The 18403-nt window shown below is 38.8% G+C and overlaps 1 pseudogene; it reads left to right on the forward strand.

The window, feature by feature from the left end:
* LOC147443100 (uncharacterized) overlaps nt 1–18105 on the forward strand; it is an 83009-nt pseudogene extending 64904 nt beyond the window's left edge.
* The last annotated feature ends 298 nt before the right edge of the window (nt 18106–18403 follow it).

The raw sequence follows: 18403 nt of genomic DNA on the forward strand, positions 1-18403 counted from the left end.
ATAGCAAGAGTAAATAATCGTGATTATTTACATCTGCTCCAAAATTGGACATTTTTTCACATATCAAGTAGACTACAGAAATCAAATTTGGTGAAATTTGGATCACAAAAGTGAGACTTAAGCCAGATTCTTGAAAATTGAGTCTGCGGACACAAAATAGTTAATAACTTGAACACATTTTGTTCAAACTTAGTGAAACTTGTCCAGAGACCTTAACAAGTTGAACACTTGGCTAATCAAGCCAAAAAGTAAAAAATTTGAGAAAAGTAAATAGTCGTGATTATTTACTTCTGATACACAAAGACACCATTTTGGACTTTTGAGCTTGTACAGTGTTAGACCAACATAATACAGCGCTACCGATCAATTTTGGTTTCAATCGGATCCAAATTGGTACATGTTCACTTAGTTTCCAGGTTGCATATTAGTCTTTTGTCTTCTTGCAAAAGTAGAGCCTGAAATTTTCAATTGCTAACTCACCTAGCTCAATTTGAAGAGATACACATAGACCAATCACAACAGTTAGCAAAAATTGTACAGTCTTTGTGAAAGAATAGCTAACTTGATTAAAACTGATACATGAATAAGGTTACAAAGAAGGAATTGAAAGCTTGACAGAAGTGCAATCAAGTCAACTGGAAGAAGGTGATAACAAGTCAATCCGATGGTAAGTACTCTATCCATGGCTTCACAAGTCTATATGAACCTTAAGGTCCATCCTGTTGTATCTATGGTTCTTGGGCATAACTGATTTCCAAATGACTGGTTGGTTATAATGGATGGTGGTCGAATATGGTTATGGTTAGGATGGGTTGTATTTTGCCTAATATGGCCCCTGCTCAAAGAGCACCGATGGGTATGGAAAGAACTCAACCGGTGTTGGGTGAACAACCTCCATATCATGGACATAATATAGTGCATGCAACGTACATTCATTCAGAGGGAGTCCTAGATGAACAAGCACTAGTGTCTGTTACACCCTATGCTGAGCCTAGTGCATCTACAGTAATGGTAGAAGGAGAGTGGTATAATTCACATCCACCACCAATGGAAGAACCCGTGACCTATACTATACGAGAGCTTGCACCAATGAATTATGTAGCTAATCAAGGTGTTAGGCCTCCGATGGTAAGACCCATGATTAAGCCAAGGACTAGAAACTATCATAACTGTGGTGCAGATGATCACTGGAAAAATGAATGCTGAGAGCCTGACAAGAACATTAAGCCAGCTGAAGCTTTTTGTATACAATGTTGCAAAAAGGGAGGACACTTCCTTGAAGATTTTCCAAAAAATCCTTTAAACAAGGGTAAAACAGTAGTGAACGTAGTCCAAGTGATACCTAGTAGGTCATCAGAAAGTGAACCTATTGTTCCAATTAAGGTAATCACTAGAGCCTAGGCTGAGAACAAGAAACATAACTCCTCTGATGATTCGAAGAATACTAAAATTTCCTCTCAAAAGACCAAGAGAAGCAGAAGCAAAAGGTATGAGATGAGAAAACAAATACAAAGGGCTGAAATCGAGGAAAAAGCAAAGAAACTATTCCAAGAAAAAATGAAAGAAACTGGAAGTGAGATCAAGGAAACCACAATAAAATCTGGAGGATCAATTTTTGTAGACAAAATTTTTGAGCCAATTAATACAGCCTTGGAAGATTACCAAGCAGGACTTAAAGTAGGCCACAACATGGAAAACAAATGAAAAAACTATCCTTCTCTAGATATGAAAGCAGCTAAGCTAGAAGCTTATCAAAATCTGGTAAGAATTACTCAAGAGATGATGGAAAAACAAAAACCCAAGCTCGAGAGTATGGCAAAACCTGAGGAGCTTGTGGTAGGAATGAGTAAAGAGAAATATGAAGTGGTGGTAGAACCCCACCTTGAAACTAAAGAGCCATAACTCATAGTGTCTGACAGTGAAGATGCCATAGAGGAAATTCCATTTGTAGAAGAAGACTGACTAGGACACTTGTGGAAAAAAGTTAGAGAAATTAATGATGGGAGCCTAACTCTAAAGTCAGCTCCTATAGAGGAAGTTTGGTAAGACAATCTACCTCCTGATATGGACATGGATGTACAATCCTTGTATGGGGATTGTGGCTCTGAAGCTTCAAGAATGTCTAAACCAATGATTCTAAAAACACTACCCTCTTACTTGGGAGATAATGAAGACGAATCCATAGTGTGTAAAACCACTCAAATAAAAAGAGCAGAACAGACCCTAAAGGTAGACAACATCCATTCAATTATGTCTACACCCGTTCAATGAACTCTTACTTTAGGAGAACTGCTACAAATTAGACCATATTTATGGAATGATCTATAGAAAACTCTAGAGAAGATGGGGATAACAGGGCTAATCGCAAAAAATTTGGGAAAATTGAAACACAAATTGGATAACAAAGAGATTAGATATGTTCCAATGAACGAGTCATAGAATACTACGAAGGAGAAGAAGGAAACACAACCCTTCAAGTGAGATATAATGATCTAGAAACCATGGCAATACTAGATAGTGGGGCAGGCATAGCCATAGCCACAAAAGAAATATGGAAATCATGGGGGCAACCAGCCATTAAACAAACTCGAATGAAATTGCAATTGGCTGATGGACACATTGGAAGACCCTTAGGACTATTTGAAAAAGTGATAGTTAATTCCTGTGGGATTGATTGTCAACACACTTTTGCAATAGTGGACTTTGGAAAGAAACTCAACTATGAAATCATCTTGGGAAGACCTTTCATGCAGCAAGTACAACTTATCTAGGATTGGGGAAACAATTATCTGTACTTGAAGCAAGTGGGATCAATAACAAGAGTTGATCTAAAAGATCACACTTATACAGATGTCATGAAAACGCCCGTACAAGAATTTGAATCAGTCTCTTTCTTTGAAACTAAGCTTTCATCTTGGTTGAGCAAAGACACACCTCTTTGGATGTGCGGAGCCTCAAAAAATGGGAGCTTAAAACGAGAAGAATGTATCTTAGAAAGGGATTGCACAGATGAAGACTATGTACATGAACCCTTTCTAGATCATTTGTCTGAGCCATTTGAGTGGACTCAAATTTTAGCAACAATGGACGTATGTGTAAATATGTCTATGCCTACTCAATTTTGCAATGAGGACGGCTATGACATACTTCCCATACAAATGATCTGGACCCTTCACATTGAAGACGAAACACAAGAATCCAAGGACTTGATGAAGGGTCAACAAGTCTTTTCAGACCTCTACTATGATGCAACACATGAGTTAGAAGAATATTCAACTACCTCAGATGATTCGGGGTCGAGAAAAGAATATGTGAGAGCTAAACTACTCATGAAAGGACGGGAGGAAAAGTTTTTTGACTTTCCAAACCAGAAACCGAGAAGACAGAAATGGTATAGAAGAAAAAGAGACACGAGAAACTTGAAATCTAGACGTATGCCATTATTCTCCAGTAGAACACATTTTTTGATGCAAATAGATGCACATGATTGTGTCAAAGACAAAATCACTGGTAGATATCCTTTAAGAGAAAAGCAGAAAATATCAAAAACATTGAGAAAAATGAGAACTAAAACTCAAGCAAACATAAATACTAGGACAAGGATTCAACCATGACACGAGTTGAACGGAGAAAGAAGTATCAAGAGTTGAAGAAATCTCTAAAGGAGATATATACAACTAAAATGGAAAGCACTAAGGAGGAAGGTAAAGATGTAATAAGTGTTCCATCCCATTACAAGAGATATACTCTCTAGGACCAAACAATCATAGTTGAACAACCTGTCAGGGAACTATGAAAACAGGGCGAGTCCTACGAAGGAACTAAAATCGCAAAAAAGATAGATCAGACTGAACCAGGAGAAGAGCCTAGACTTGCCTACATTGAAAATGACCTAATGGAAGAAGAAGAAGAGCTTTTTTTAAGTTTACTAAAATAATACCGAGATATCTTTGCTTGGTCTTAAAAGGATCTCAAGGGTTTTGATCCAAAAATCTGTCAAGATACCATACCTATGAGAGACGATGAGAAACCAAGCAGACAAAGGCCATACTCTTATAATGAGACATTTGCTAGAAAGATCAAAGAAGAGATAGAAAAGCTAAAGGAACCTGAATTCGTTTATGAAATTGAACACACAGATTGGGTGTCTCCAATTGTGGTAGTACCCAAGAAAAATGGAAAATGAAGGGTGTGTATGAATCTCGAGAAAGTGAATGCAGCTACCATTAGAGACAACTTTCCTCTTCCAACCACTGAGTATGTTTTAGAACGAGTTTTAGGAAAAGAAGCTTACAGCTTTTTAGATGGCTTTTTGGGATACAATCAACTTTTGGTTGACCCCAAAGATCATCATAAAACTGCCTTTGCAACTAAATGGGGTATTTTTGCCTATCGGGTTATGCCTTTTGGGCTAACTAATGCTCCTGCCACCTTTCAAAGATTGATGAGCCATACTTTTAAATAATGTCTTTGGAATTTCTTGGAAGTATAAATGGATGATTTATGTGTACATTCATCAATCCGGGTTGATCACATTAGGTGAAATTTGGACTCACAAAGCGGCCCTTTAAGGAGTTTGACTTTACCTTTCTCTACCAAAACGGGTGCATAGATAATTTTTTTGCAGACAAACTCCAAAGTTGGCGGAAGTTTGATAGTTAGAATGTTCTCTTCAAGCTCTATCTACTGATATATAGCACGCCATGAGATTCCTCATAGTTGTCACATCATAGGTGAATCAAAAAAAGAATCTTCTAAAATATGAGGAATCTCATGGCGTGTTATATATCAATAGATAGAGCTTCAAGAGAACATTATAACTGTCAAACCTCCACCAACTTTGGAGTTTGTTTGCAAAAATTTATCCATGCACCCATTTTGGTAGAGAGAGGTAAAGTGAAACTCCTTAAAGGGCCCCTTTGTGAGTTCAAATTTCACCTAATGATTTTAAACACCTCAAAAATGTATTCAAAAAATGTTGACTTTATAGGATTTGTTTAAATCCTAAAAAGTGCACGCTTATGGGCAGACAAGGAAAAATTCTTGGGCATATAATATCTAAAAATGGCATAGCTACTGATATAGATAATATTCATGTTATTGTTTATTTGCCTAGACCAACAACAGTTAAAGGGGTTCAAGCTTTCATGGGACATTGTGGATATTACAAATAATTCATTTACATGTACGCTATAATTTCAAAACCCATGTACATCTTGATTACATTCTTTGAATGGACTGATGAGTGTGAGGAATCTTTCATGAAGCTTAAGCAAGCTCTCACTTCAGCTCCAATATTGAAAGCACAAAATTGCAATAAGATATTCCACATACATGTAGAAGCTTCCAATTTTTCCATTGGGTGAATACTAGCTCAACCATGGGAGGGAAAATTTTATTTTCTTATTTCTTATGCTAGTAGATAGTTGAATATGGCAGAGAAAATCTCTACAACCACCAAAAGGGATGGATTACGAATGATCTATGTCGTACAAAAGTATACAAATTACCTTTGCTAACAGATTTATGGTCTTTGTGGACCATCAAGCCTTGTTTTACTTGGTAAATAAGCCGTGCAACACAGGAATAATAGTGAGATGGTTCATTATTCTCTTGGAATTTGATTTCACTATAGTTGTGAAAAAGGGCACCACTCATCAAAGAGCAAATCATTTGACAAGGATTATATCAGGAGAACCACCAAAGGGAGTAGACGATGACCTACCAGATGCATATCTATTCTCCATGGAAATGATACCTTGATGGTTGGAAAATATGCTATCGTTGATGACCATAGCTCAAGTGGATTCACAAATACCACTTTCTATCACAACCAGATTAATTGAGCAATCAGCTATGTATCAATTACTAGCTGGAAGGATGTACAAAAGAAATAGAGATGGAATATTGCTTTTGTGCATTAATCCTAAGAAGAAAACCCAATTCCTAGATCAAGCACATATTACCATAGTAGGACTTCACTTTTTCGAAGACCAAACTATACAACGGATCTTGAGACTTGGAGTATTTTCGCTAACTATGAGGAGTGATGTTCACTCATTTGTAAAAAAATGTCCTCAATGCCAGAAACAAGCACGCATACCTCATGTGACATTGTTCTGAATATCACTTGTTCCTAAGTGGAGTAACTATCTAGTTACTTACTTATCAAGCCGAACATTTCCTGAGGATATGACTAAACGCCCCCAAAGAGCAATTGAAACTGAAGCAAGAGACTATGATCTTATCGGAAACCAATTACATAAAAAAGGAAAGGATCAAAATCTGCATCGTTGTGCAAATGAAGACGAATATATTCCCATTATAGAACAAGCACATGTCGCTTTTTGAGTGAAACCACCGTGAGAGAAATCTTATTGAAGGCAACCATATGGTGGCCAACACTTTTTGCAGATGCCAAAGAATATGTTCAAAGGTGTGATGCATGTCAATGAGCAAAAATACCAACCCGTGTAGATAGCATGCCTTTAAGACCAATGATGGGGGTTAGATCTTTTGCAAAATCGGGTATAGACTTTGTAGGGCCAAAACAACCACCTGCTGATAGAACCCAAGCTCAATATATCACTGTAGCTAAAGCAACCCAAAAGAATGATTCCATAACCACAAAAACTTTATTGTATGAGAATGTGTTCACAAGATATGGATTGCCAATGGAAATTGTCAGTGATAAGGGAACTCATTTCCTCAATGACGTAATTGAGTATCTGCTTAATGAAATTATGGTCATCCATAACAAATCAGCTCCCTATCACCCACAAGCAAATAGACAAGTAGAGCATACAAAAAGAATTATTACAACTGCAATAGTGTCATCAACAGAGTCCCCATCTAGCACGAGCTTTCTTTCTAGGGCATCTGGCGTATTTTCTAAGGGACGTTTGCTGCTGTTGCATAGCACGCTCAAGCATTCATCCATGCGCAGGCCAAATGCTTTTTCCAAATCATGCAGGAACACATACTCCTCCCCATCCACTAACACTGAGGAGAAGCGACTGATTTCTACCTCTGGGATTGCCACATCCGTCAGTGGTAGTGGCACTGGAGTGTCACTAGGGCCAGCCGCAAATATGGATTTCTCAACCACTTCCTCAAGACCCCTAGGGTACTTGATCCGGTGTGCTTTTCCTTCCGCTGTAGGGTTCATGGGGATACCCTGCTTCTCCTTGGTGTCCTTGATAAAGGACCCAACTTGAAGGTGTGGTAAGCGGAGCTCCTCCAAATCAGGTTCCTCGCTCACCAAGAAGATAAATGTTGCGAGCCGAGAAAGGTACTCCACCCCCAACTTGCCCTTCTTGAGCGCTGACACCCGAGGGGCTTGCTTGTCCAAGTAATGGTCTGCATAGGTTGCAATTTCTTGGAATCGTTGAAACCGCTTGGAGAATGGGCGATCACCTTTGTGTATATAAAGCAAAAGATCGCAAGGCACCTAGATCCCTGCATGTGGGGGGATAGATACAGAATAGTTTATGATGTTCTCCTCCATGAACGCAGAAATCTCCTCAAATGCATCCATGTGAAGGGCAACTGTGGCGTCAAGGTCAGGGAGACGAGTAAAAAAGGTGTGGAGGTCCAACTTCCCTTTGTATTTGGTGTCCTCGAGGAAGAGGATGAAGCGTGACAAAGGGGTGGATGTGGGTGCAGATGCAGAGGCTGTGGCAGCATCCATGTCTAGCTTGGGGTGTGGATAGAGAGTGGAGGAGCTCAAGAGTTGCAAAAGTGAAAATAGTGAATGAGTTAGCTGGCCCCCCTTTTATAATGGACCCTTTTTTTAAGACATAAAAAAAAGGCACTTTCACCAAAAAATGATTTCTCCACCCAATGCAAAAAATTATATTCAAAGGCATGATTTGCCGAAGCAAATCATGTTGATTACAACGGGGATCAATATGAAAATTGCAAGAGTTACAAAGTTATAAGATGGATAGCATAGTTCCATCTATCCCCCAGTCCTCCTCGACCTTCAATTTGTCTTCCATTCTCTTCCCAATCTGCGGACATTCATTACAATAAGCATCTAATGATCGACAAACCATGATGTATTGAAAATGTGGTGGAAGGATTCTCACCTTGTGACCTTGTAAACGAAATTGTGCTTGTTGAAGGGCCTCAAAACCCATAATAGCCAAATGTTCTCGAACATTACTGAGAGTCCAATGCTTGCTCACTTGGACTGCCTCCAAAGCATCGTTGGGCATCTTCACTACAATGTCAAAGCTTGCAATAGCGCCGTCTACACTCTGTAAGGGATTCCACACTCCAAGCTTGCACATCCAACGATCATAGTGAAATCGTATGTACAAGGAGGTGCGGGATTTCAAATAGCGCATTCCAATACCTGAAGCTCCAACCTTACAACGGTACCGATCCCCGTTGTGCATGCGCTCCACAAAACCCCAGTCCTCTTCTAAAAGCCTTCCTAATTCCTCGTAATGCGCATCTTTACATACAAGCATTGTGGTAGTCTCCACAAATCTAAACTCTTTAAAAATGTGCACAAAACAATGAATAGGCAAACACCAACTCAAGCCCACAGACCTAGAAGCTTTAGAGTATTTCAAAGAGTTTTGGACACCCATTATCATCTTTTTCTTGAAAGATGCTACCGACCACAAATCTGGGACCGGCCACTCCATACTTAATAAGGAAGTTACTTTGATGGGTTCAAGCGTTCCAAATGCTTGTGTAGAAGTAGGGACAATATAGGAGTGAGAATAGAAGAAAATCCTTCTTTGAACCAGTTTGGTTGGGCAAAGATGTGGGAACATTATTGCTCCAATATCTGCATGTATAGCATTCAATGTGCCGGAGAGAATATGTAGTGGCTGCTCCTCCACCAACGTGGATGAAAATATGACGATAAATGAATGACAAATGTTAAGTATGAATCCATAATAACATTACACTGTGATTTCACACCTAGCTTTGTATTCTCAAAACATGTACTTACAATGTGTTGGAAATCGAGGTGGTTGTTGCAAGTGCATAGTTGACATTGACAAAACATGTTGCACAATGGCTACGGTCCCCTTCTCTTTGCGGTTCTTGAAGCTAAGGAGCTTTCCTTTCCAATGAAGATCCAAGTTTGCACGATTCCGCACACGATGAGGGCTAACAGCAGATGGTTGCATGTATACCCAAGCACCTTTGGTAAACTCTTGTGGCACCCACTCATCATCTACACCTCTAGTGTTGTGGCATGCAAGTGCTGTGACCTCATCCTTTGGCTGCCTTTGCAAAGTAGATTTGGCCATGGTTGAGCAAAGAAAACTAGGAGGAGGAGAAGAACCTTGCTTGTTGCTACAATGTAGGTGGGATAAAGTGATATGAGAAAGTGGTTAACCCTTGTGGCAATGGGAGGAGAAGGTGGACAACCCTTGCTTGGTGTGGCACTGGGAGGAGAAGGTGGATAACCCTTGCTTGGTGTGGCAATGGAAGGTGGTAGGGGAGGAGAGAGGAGCTTCCTTGCTGCAGCAATGGAAATGGTGTAGAGAGAGAGAGTGTTGGAGTAGAGGATGAGTGTGATGGTTGCAACCAAGGAGGGGTTGGAAAAGGGGTTCTAGAGAGAGAAAATCACTTTTTGCCTAATAACTACTTTTGGTGGAGCTCTGGATAGCAAAAAAAGTTTTTTTTTAAGTTTTTAAAAAAAATTGAATTTTAGGGTTTTTGGATGCACGTTTTGACTTTTTGAGATCAAAAAATGCTTTTTAGACCATAAAATAGTTTTAGGGGGGTTTTCAGAAGATGAAATTTGAGTTTTGAAATTTTTGAAAAATTTTAAATTTTTGGGATTTTTTCAAAACCGGATCAAAAAGGAGGAAAGTTGGAGGTTCCATATGGCCCACCAACCCCTCCCCCCCCACCCCACCTTCTCACTAGGTAAGAGCCCATTTAAGAAGTATAAGACTACTTTGTCCCCCTACTTCTCATTGGCTGGCCTCTAATTAACCTTAATCCCAAAGGGCCCCTAGAGGGTTCATATTTTTCCTAATGAATTACAACAGTGCAGTATATTCTAGTTATACCTACTCTGTACTCAGTTATTCTGAATCTGACTGTGAATCTAAATCTGAATATCATTCTCAGTACTTAGTCTGGTTCTTATTCCAGTAGATGTATTCCAGTTCAGTTTCTATTCCTTTGTCCAGTCTATTATCTGAAATAATACATAGCTGTAAGCTTCTAGCACTGGAATTAGCTATCTCAAGAGATCAACTCCAATTCCACCTCTCTCATACTTCTTATGATTGCCTATGATCCTTATATTAGCTAGATCGTAACTAATTAGTGGTTAATCCCACTCTAATCTTGTGTGATTACCCTCTTTTTCTTGTTTGTGCATGTAGGTTTGATTGGAGTGTGGTGCTCGATAGATCTATGTGTGTGTGCTTGCGATTAGTGTGTTGCATGATAGGATTAGTGTTGGGTGCTTCTTGCAATTATAGCATGTGTGTTTGGGTTGATTAGAGGTGAAGAGAAGTGGATATGGAGATTGCCCTTCATTGTGGCTCAGCTCCTCCATAGGCCAAGAAGCTCACCTCATAGAGTTAACCATTAGTGTTGCCACGATTAGCTCACTAACCGTGTGAGTGTTTCCATACCCTTGCCGGGTAGCTCATCCCTTCAGATTGATAATTTTGTTTGTCATTGGAGCTATTGCAACGATGGGACCCCCAACATTTGGCACCGTTGCCGGGAACAATGGCCTATGTTATTGTGGCATTATCGAACGCGTTCCCTCACTAATTTCACTTGTGTGTTTATGTTTCTGTGGATTTTGAATATGTGTGCATGAAGCAATGTGTTCATAATTCCCTAATGTGTAACCATATCTTGCCAATTGTGTGTTTACACACTCTAATTTCTCATAACCCCTTGCTAATTTGACTAATTTTTGCTAATTTACTAATGTGCTATGAAGGATTGGAGCATTCGACCAGTCAATTGATCTTCAACGGAAGGTAATTAACGTGGTATTCTCAACCTCCCTAGAATCTAAGGATGTGTAGAATTCTGTAGAAATCCCACTATGATGCAATATAATGTTGATGCAATTTAATGCTATGCTATGTTGATGCAATGGAATGTTGATGTTATGGATTGAAAAATTTTGCGATTATTCATTTTCACGCCATCATAATGCCGAAATTTTTAAGAATTGGTGGCGCGTGAATTTGACAAGTTTTAACTACTAACTCGTGAATGTGTGTTGCTGATTGGATGCTTAATTGAGTTAATTGCATGTTTGGATGGTCAATTTCAAGTGTGTGTGCACTAAAATAAAGTGTGTGTGCATTCTAATTGATGTGTCTATGCTAATTTTAGGTGTGTGTGCACTATTTTGCCCATGTTTGAGCACCTAGAAATCAATGTGTGCATTATGATTTTTCAATTGTGATGATTGATGTGCGTTTTTCTCATGCCCACTAATGATTTGTGAAGTCACACTACAAATATCACGAGTTTAACCCTTTTGTGTGCGCACCTAAAGATTGGTAAAAATTGCCAATTTTTTTGTGTGTGCGCGTCTAAAAAGTGTTTAAATTTGCATGATTAAGGATTGCATAATTGATGTGTGTAATGATTAATGTCTACATTTTTGTGCTCAAAACAAGGATTTACACTCTAATTGCGTCAATTTTTCACCTAATTTTGACGGTAATTTTACCGGTTTAATTACCTAGTCTTGATTTTATTGATGAATTTAATTGGCAATTGAATTGATGTGGTTTTTACATATTTATCTGGTTGTACTATTTCCCAATGTGTGTAGAATTTGTAGAAATTTTTTGGGTATTTTTCGGATAATTTGTGCAATTTTTTGATAATTTTTGCATAATTCCATAAAAATTGATATTTTGCGATCTTTACGAGCTATTTTATGTGTGCATATTTACGGCATCATTTTGTCCACATTTGTGCCCTCCGTGGTCGAGTTTTGAGCGTTTTACTATTTCCGGGGATCGGGTTGACGATTGTGTCACAAATTGCATGTTCGGTAAAATTTGCTATTTTCAGTGTGCTGTTGCATGCCGAAAATACTCGGTTGTAAATGATGATGATTTTTTAAGGTTTCTAAAATGTTTCGGGAATCTTTTGGATGTTTCTGGTAATTTTAGGGATTTTTTGTTGATTTTTGGAGTTTCGACTAATTTTCGGTCTATTTCTGGCATTTCTGGACGATTGGAAACTAAAAATTATTTTCTTTTGATAAAAAGCCAGGTTGGACTTTGATTTCATGCCTTGCGGCGCATAAAACTTCCGTGGCGGATAGATCTTTACAATCTACTCTTCTTCTTCTCTCTCTGGGGAGACACCACCCATCACACACACTCCCGTCCACTCTCTCTCTCTCTCTCTCTCTCTCTCTCTCTCTCTCTCTCTCTCTCTCTCTCTCTCTCTCTCTCTCTGCGTCTTGAAACTCTGCTTCCCACTCCCCCCCGCACTGTCATGCCCTGCTCTACACGCCAAGACCCGTTGTCAGCCCCAAAATCTCCGCCCTATGCGCCAAGCCGCCAAAGTTCAAACCCCGCTAGCCCGTCTCTCTCTCTCTCTCTCTCTCTCTCTCTCTCTCTCTCTCTCTCTCTCTCTCTCTCTCTCTCTCTCTCTCTCTCTCTCTCTCTCTCTCTCTCTCTCTCTCTCTCTCTCTCTCTGTTTCACTGCACCGCTGAGCGCCCACGCCTGCTTGCACGCCGCCTGTGACCCCGCACTCGCCATGTCAACACCAGCCCGTCAACGCGCTGCACGACCAATGAGCTAGTTTAGTTAGCCTTAGGTTAGTTTAGTTAAAGTTAATTAATTTATTTTTTTTTATTTTTTTTATTTAAACAAAAAAACCAATAGAAATCAATAAAAATGAGAAAAGAATGGCTTTTAAAAATCGTAAAAACCATAAAAAAGAAAAAAAAATCAACGAAAATATATATTAAAAAAAAACAAATAAAAACACAAAAAGAAAAAAAGAAAAATATCATAAAAATAGTAAAAACATCAAAAAAATCACAAAAAACTTAAAAATAAAAAAAATAAAAAATCCAATAGATTAATCTGAAGAAAGGGGATTAAAAAATCATGAAAAATTTACCAAGAAAATAATAAAAATCCACCAAAAAACAAAAAATTCATAAAAAACTTAAAAACCTCTTAGAAATTCATAAAAAATCAAAATTTCACAAAAAATCACCATAAAATCAAAAATTTTCATAAGAAACACACAACATTCTTTTAAAAAATTCACATTAAAATTAGAAAAATGCACAGATAAAGCTCAAAAATTAATAAAACTCAAGAAGGTAACAAAAAATTCAAAATTGATCAAAAAAATTCACAATAAATCACAAAATTCATAAAACCTTCAAAAAAAATCTTAAATCCTTAAAATGATTCATAAAAAATCTAAACTTTCCTAAAAACATCGTAAAAAGTTCATAAAAAGACTAAAAATATTAGAAAATTCAGAATTTCATAAATAATTAGGAAAAATAAAAAGGAAGTCGCAAAAAGTGTCAAAAACAGCCAGAATGAGGCCAAAAAGCAAAGACAGCATCGAGAAAAATAGCAACGAGAAAATCAAAAGCCGAAAATCAAAGCCGGGAAGTAGTGTATTTCACACCGAGCAAACACCGCAAACCGAGCATATCGTGCAAAGTGAAGCATAAAAACGGTCGGAAAAAGCAAGTGAAACCACCAATAGTGGAGCGTCAGTTAAATTTCAAGAATTGTGCATGCTAGAAATTGGCAAGTGCAAGTAATTGCACTTCAAATTGAGCTTTCTAATTGGACGAATAGGGCACAAATGACATTGAATTGGAGATTAAGTTGTTCAAGGCCCAGTTTTTCATCGTTTCAAAAGGTTGCAATTAATTTTGAAACTGTCAAGCTATAGTTAATGGACTCTTACGATTCTCAAGAGCAGTCAACTGCAAAAGTGCTTTGGCTAAAGCAGTTAATCAAAACGAAGCAGGAGAAATTTTGCTAACCAACACTAGCATCTGCTAAGGGACGGTTTTTATGGACTCAAATCAAGCCGAGAGTTCAAGTACAGCAGAGCAAACCAATAGCAGTGGTAACACGTGCACAACTTCACAAGACCTGATTTTATAGCTATATGGCTACAATGGAGATAAAGTCTTATATGCAGATTCAAAAAGCCATAGATACTTGATGAGTAGTAAAAGCAGCACAAGAGCCAAGATCCTATTGATCAGAGTAAAGACAGATTTAGAGAAATCCCAGATGTTCACAGACTTCAGTGGAGCCAGGTATTGCAAGCTTAAAGATGAAGTGCAAATAGAAGTGCAAAAATTGATCCAAATGGTTATCTAGAAATCTGCACAAGCAACCAAAACATACAGTTGGTGCATATGCAATTATGGTCATTGTACATGGATTACAGTGGTCAGATCTATAGTCGAGAGCCAGATTGCAAGATCCAATAGATCAACCAATAGAAGCAACTTTAATTGGGGAACCAAGCCAAAGACGGTACAAAGGTCAAGACGGAGCAATCTACAGCTTGATGCTCAATGTTTTAAAAGAAGACGCCGACAACTTGGCAAGCATAGAAGAAGAAACTTCTCAGCTAGAGATTGACATGACAGAACCAATTGAAATACCACCAGTCATGGCATATTTCTCAGATTGTGGACAAAAAGGTGGACATTTTTTTGAAGATTGTCCAAGAAATCTTGACAACAGGGATACATCAACTGCTAAAAATCAAGATACATCGCAAATTGGAATGTGAATTTCGATGTAGGTTCATTTAACTCGTCACTTTTAATGCAATCATATGATTCTACATTACCATTAGAAGCACCAGTAAAAGCACTGCAAATTCAAAATGAGCATAAAGATGCACAGGCACCTGAAAAGCTTAAAATTGATTCTTTGAACAAATTTTTTTGGAATGAATTTAGTATAGGTGTCGAGATATCACCAAAGGTTGAAGAGACTGTTAAATTTGCAAATGATTTTACATTCACAGTCACAAGTGTGCAATCATTCACGAGTCTAAGGGACACATCCAACAGAATGATGTTAACATTGTATGGTACACATAATTCATATGCACACCATGTAGACCAAAAAGGAAAATTGTACAAAGAGGATCAACCAATGTTTGAACGGCCCACATACCAACTATAGAAGTGCGTCCAGTGATAGATCAGAAAGGATGGTTCATTTCAGAGGAAAGAATCTATTATAGCCTATCCTCTCTAGAGCTTAAATATATTACCAAGTGAACCCAGAAATCTGTTCAGATCCAAACTCTCCTCCATTGGAAATCAAGCTTCGATGTTGTGACCAAAGGAGCATATACTTTGACCAAAACAGGCATAGATATAGACGAGAGTCTAGAATCTATGATGCCTTGGGTCCTGAAACCACAGAAGCTCATATCATAAGAGACCCATGGGATAGAGAATATCAAGGCAAAGATAATGCTATCTACAGCTTGACTTGGGGACTAATTTGTGATGTTTCAAGAAGATACATAGGAAACTATGCAGAAGGTTTATATATGCCAAATGTCAACAGTGCTAACCAAAGTGTACCTTCACAGTCCTAGAAGGTGAGACTAAATCAGAGCCAAACAATTTTGAACGCTTACAATGAAGCAGGCTATAGTGATCACCCTAGGAAGGGGGGAGCTATAAATCCATCAAGTTGAGCTCTTATTCCACGAAATGCTACACCAGTTAGAAGCCCTAGGGATTCTAACCAATACATCCCTTCAAAGAAGAAACCATTGAAAGATCATATGGTTGTTGTAAGTTTCCAAATGACCCAGATTCCCTCAAAATCTATAGACAAATGCCTCTATGAAGATTATCAAGGACAAAAGCTTCAGTTGATCTCCACAAGTCAAAGCCAAAAGCCAACAAATCCAATAGTCTTCAAACACTTACATGTGATCAAGCTCACATATGCATATCAAGATGCACATGATAAAAAATATCAGCAAGATCATGATCTTGTATAAACCCCTATGGATGGCGTGACTGAAGTCAAAGACTATCTGAAGATGATGCAAAGCCTGAAGCTGCCAGAACAGATGATAGAAAAGTACAAGTCAATGGGAGCTAAAGTCCAGAAGGCTACACAAAGGTCACCACCAAAATCTCCTCCAAAGAGACATATTTTTCTAGACAATACAATGGATCTTCTAAGATCAAAGGTTACTCAAATGCAGATGGAAAATGCTCAACAATTGCAAAAAGGTACAATATCACAGTCAATGGAGTCAACATCGATTGAAACAAGTGGTCAAAGCAAAGAAAATGCAGATGAAGTTCAACCAAAGGATGTTGCCATAGCAAAAGCAATCAATTCAGACACGAATCTTGAGATGATCAAGTGCAACATTGTTGGTGAAAACGAAGAAAATCTTTCAAGCGAAGTAAAGCTAGATTTTCAGTTAGACAAGAACCTCATGTATTTTCGCACTTGGAAAAGATGTTGCCAACCACAACTGGAAGATGCTCATGAATTTGTGAGCATATCGCTGAAAGCATGCAATGGTGGTACAAAAAAAGGACCTTTTTAGTTTGTACCTAGTTGGTACTTCTACAAAAGCAAGAGGGTGTTTTGGAGGGAACCATTTTCGGCCTCTAAAATTAAATGGTGTAGGTCAAAAGCTAGTAGAAATGAAAAATCCAATGACCACTCCGTTTGAAGAGACATTGTGGATGGGGCCAATGCTGGATTGGAGTTACAGCACGTTTGAACTCGTGTGACATGGCATGTGTGTCCTGCGTAGTACCAGTGGCTTTTTGTAGTGGTTCTCGACTACGCAACACTTTCACAAAGCTCTCAGGAATCACCTTCAAGATTCCCCTGTGCAGTTAGCGTGGTCTCCTGCTGTGAATCGGCGCCACAATGAGGACACCTGCGAGGAAGTCTGCTGCTGCCAAGGGTTCACCCGACAAAGGCAAGAAGCCCAGGACAATGGATGAAACCTCCCCCCTCAAGGCACAAAGTCTCCCTGAAGCATCAACACACCGAACACGAGGGCTAGAAAGGGGATCATTTCTGTGGAGAAATCAGGAAATTCTACAACACCTTTGCCGAGGACAAGAATCTGTCTTCAACCAAAACAAGAGGTTGGTGTTTCTACGTTGCCATGTCCTATTATAGGATTTGATTTTGTTTCATGAGCGGTAGCTATGTCAAAGGTTGTAAGGTCATTGCATGCAAGTTTATGTATTGTTTCTTGCTCAAGAGCCTTGCATTATGCATTAATGAAAGCGTATGTGCACAATTTCAAGAGAAATTTCAACAATTGCACGAGTGTATTGTTTCATCTATGCATTGCATGTAAGTTGATTTTTTGTTTCTTGCTCAGGAGCTTTGCATTTCTATCCTTTTTTCACATTGCATGCATTGTGTTCAAGCAAAGCTACCAGAAGAATGCAAAGATCTACTTGAATCACGTGCACCCAAGACTCCTTGAAGACTGCAGGTTCCTCTTCCACAAGGTATATCAAACCCCTACATCTTGTGGGGAAATCACTACAAAGTTTGTGCGTTGCTATGATTTTGAAAGATGCCATGCGGCAACAAAGGACCCTGCGCACCATAAAGCCGCATGGGCAAGGTTTGGAGAGGAAGTACTGAACATGTGTTCCAGCCGCGTTGGAGTGGAAGGTCAAAACTTGGCGAATGGAAAATGGTGCCTCCCACGGCGGTTTAGGGTCATCTATTAAGAAGCCCCGCCTTACGCAAAGTGGTAGTAACCTGCGTATAGAGGTAGCCCCCCCACGGCTTCATGTAGACTTGCCTGATTATGTTACAGAATTGGAAAGTATTGTTGAGAGAGTGCCTCACAAAAGTGCAATAGCATCGAACAGGCTGAAAGAGCTGAAAGAATCTCTGCAGCAGAACAAGGAAACATTGTTGAGAGCTGAGGTTTCCAATGCTGTTGTGAAGTGGATAAAGGATGTCATAGAGCACTATGAAGTGCAGCTTGGAAAGCTAAAGCAGGAAAACCCTTTCAATGATGAGGACATCAAAGAGGTTGAGGCTGATCTGGGAGCCAGTCGCGACGCATGCTTTGCCAACTTGGAAAGAGTGAGGACATGATGAAGCTAGAGAAGGAGGTTCATCTATAGCAAGTAATTCCTACCATGTAAGAAAGTGGTTTTGGTAGTGCATGCATCTTTTTTGTATCTATAAATGTTTCTTAGCTAGTTTGACAGAGTTGGTGGTTTTGCTTCTGTATGGCAGTTGCATATTCTAGGTAGATTGTTAGGTCCAGGTGGAAATTTTGAATTTTCTCTATGTTATTTTGGTACTTTTTGTACATACTAGTATCTTTTGTGTTTTTTTGGATATAATTTCTTGTTTTGGTATCTTCTATCATGTTGTTTTTAGTAGTTTG

Source organism: Adiantum capillus-veneris, chromosome 14 (genome assembly GCF_014529385.1).
Source record: "Adiantum capillus-veneris isolate H3 chromosome 14, ASM1452938v2, whole genome shotgun sequence".
Classification (NCBI taxonomy): domain Eukaryota; kingdom Viridiplantae; phylum Streptophyta; class Polypodiopsida; order Polypodiales; family Pteridaceae; genus Adiantum; species Adiantum capillus-veneris.